At 40.1% G+C, this 2,743-nt stretch overlaps 1 pseudogene; it reads left to right on the top strand.

The window, feature by feature from the left end:
- LOC119578385 overlaps nt 1-2,204 on the top strand; it is an 8,153-nt pseudogene extending 5,949 nt beyond the window's left edge.
- Nucleotides 2,205-2,743: the final 539 nt, after the last annotated feature.

Below are 2,743 nucleotides of genomic sequence, written 5' to 3'. Positions count from 1 at the left end.
TTCTCCCTGTCTGTTCTTCTTTCTTCTTTCTCTTGTCTTTTGCTCTCTCTCTCTCTCTCTCTCTCTTTCTCTTTCTCGCTCTTTCCCTCTCTCTCTCTCTCTTTCTCTTTCTCGCTCTTTCTCTTTCTCCCTCTCTCTTTCTCTATCTATCTATCTGTCTATCTATCTATCTATCTTTCTCTCTCTATCTATCTGTCTATCTCTCTCTTTCTCTCTCTCTCTCTCTCCCCTCTCTCCCCGCTCTCTCTCTCCTTCTCTCTCCTTCTCTCCTCTCTCTCTCTCTCTCTCTCTCTCTCTCTCTCTCTCTCTCTCTCTCTCTCTCCCTCTCTCTCTCCTCCTCTCTCTCTCTCTCTTATCCCCTCTCTCTCTCTCTCTTTTCTCTCCCTCTCTCTTCTCCTCTCTCTCTTCGCTCTCTCCTCTCTCTCTCTCTTCCTCTCTCTCTTCTTCCCCTCTCTCCCCTTCCTCTCTCTCTCCTCTCTTTTTCTCTCTCCTCTCCCCTCCTCTCTCTCTCTCTCTCTCTTCTCCTCTCTCTCTCTCTCTCTCTCTCTCTCTCTCTCTCTCTCTCTCTCTCTCTCTCTCTCTCTCTCTCTCTCTCTCTCAATATTCATCAATATTCATTTTCTCTCTCTTGGTCCCCTTCTTTATTTTGTTTTGTTTTTTTCTCCATTTATTCCTACCTTTCTTTTGCTTTTTCTAACTATCTACTTATCTGTCTATCTATCTATCTATCTATCCATCTATTTATCTATTTACGTATATATCTGTATATATTTCTATGTATCCATCTATGTATCTGCCTATCTTTCTTTCTATATAATTATCCATCTATTTATATATACCTGCCTGTTTAATCATTCTCATTTATCATTTCATCTATCTATCTATATAGATAGATAGATAGATAGATAGACAGATATAGAGAGAGAGTCGGAGACAGACAGACAAACAGACATAGCCAAAGATCGAGACAATGTTAAACAGAGAGAGAGGGTGGGGGGTGGGGGTGGGGGGCGGAGAAAACGCTTTTTAAGGAATCCATTAAAAAGTGCATATATTACCTTTTAAAATCGTACCCTAGCCTTACATTACGGGCAATGACTTCACTTGTTCTCAATTTCTCTCGTACGTTTTCATTATTTTAAGATGGGAGAGGGGAGGATTTTCCCTTATAATCATTTTCAAATATTTACGATTTATTTTTTTTTTTTTACATTTTATAATATGACCTGTTGATTATATCATTCTTAACTCAAACGCCTCTTTTCTAACATATTTCAACCCAGAATACTAAATGTTTTTTTTTTACATCATGACATAATGAAATTATATATGTTAATTCTTGGTTCGATCGTAAGTATCGCTAAAGTTATGTAATAAAAACGGTATTTAGGCAATATAGAACGGCAGAATTTATGAGGATTTAAAGTAACATTGCAGGTTTTACGGCCGTTTAAAAAGAGAACGAAAAGGAAGGTTCGTCGACCTGATGGGTAATTAGATTTAAGGATTAATAAACTGAAACAAAAAAAAAATGATAGAATAAATTACAAAAACAAAGGTAGATGAATAAGAAATAAGGGAAGGAAATGAGTAAATATTCGTATTGGAAAGCGCTGTCTGTATTGTTTCGAGTCCGATCGTTTTGAAAATGTGTGCTATTTTTTTGCGTTTTGGAATTTCATTCTCGTAAAATCTGTATTTCAGTAAATACAAGCACGAAACGCATTTTTTTTTTTTTTTTTTTTTTTACTTTTGTCTTTCCAATTTTGCTTTATTTTCTTTCCTTATTTTTTTTTCTCTCTTTTTTCTTCATCTACTATTATTTTCTTTCTTGCTTTCGTTTTTTTTCTCCTTTTACCTCTTTCTCATATAACTCTTCTCTTCTTCTTCTTTATCCTCCTTTGCCATTTTCTTCCCCTTCCTCCTTCTCCTCCTCCTTTTCTTCCATCTTCTTCTCCCTCCTACTCCTCCTCCTCATTCTCATTCCCCTCCCCTCTTCCCCCTCCTCCTCCTCCTCCTCCTCCTCCTCCTCCTCCCCCTCCTCTCCCTCCTCCTCCTCCTCATATTCCTTCTCCTCCTTCTCCTCCACCTCCTCCTCCTCCTCCTCCTCCTCCTCCTCCTCCTCCTCCTCCTCCTCCTCCTCCTTCTCCTCCTCCTCCTCCTCCTCCTCCTCCTCCTCCTCCTCCTTCTCCTCCTCCTCCTTCTCTTCCTTCTCCTCCACCCCCCTCCTCCTCCTCCTCCTCCTCCTATTCCTTCTCCTCCTTCTCCTCCTCCTCCTCCTCCTCCTCCTCCTCCTCTCCTCCTCCTCCTCCTCCTCCTCCTCCTCCTCCTCCTCCTCCTCCTCCTCCTCCTTCTTCCTCCTCCTCTTCCCTCACCCCAGCCCTCTATTCCAAATTCTTTTCATTTCTCTCTCCGTTGGTAACCGAAAAGGCGGTGCGGTTGATTTTTTTCCGACAATATTTACCGTTATGAATAAATCTGCGGCCTCGATTGCATTCAAGCTCACTATACACTTAAAATTCACAGGCCGTGAAAACAGTTGCAAATAACATGCAACCGACGTAATCACATGCAAATGCACGCCCCTTGTATCCACGGCTATTCACCTTTTATTTAAAAAAAAAAAAAAAAAAAAAAAAAAAAAAAAAAAAAAAAATCTACTTAGCTTTTCGTCTTTCTGCCCTATCTATCTCTATCTATCAGCTTTAACATTTATTTATCTGTATGTTTGCCTTTCTTTCTT

This window comes from Penaeus monodon, chromosome 11, assembly GCF_015228065.2.
Source record: "Penaeus monodon isolate SGIC_2016 chromosome 11, NSTDA_Pmon_1, whole genome shotgun sequence".
Lineage (NCBI taxonomy): Eukaryota > Metazoa > Arthropoda > Malacostraca > Decapoda > Penaeidae > Penaeus > Penaeus monodon.
The sequence above is the reverse complement of the archived record's forward strand: the minus strand, read 5'-3'. Positions and strand labels throughout refer to the sequence as shown.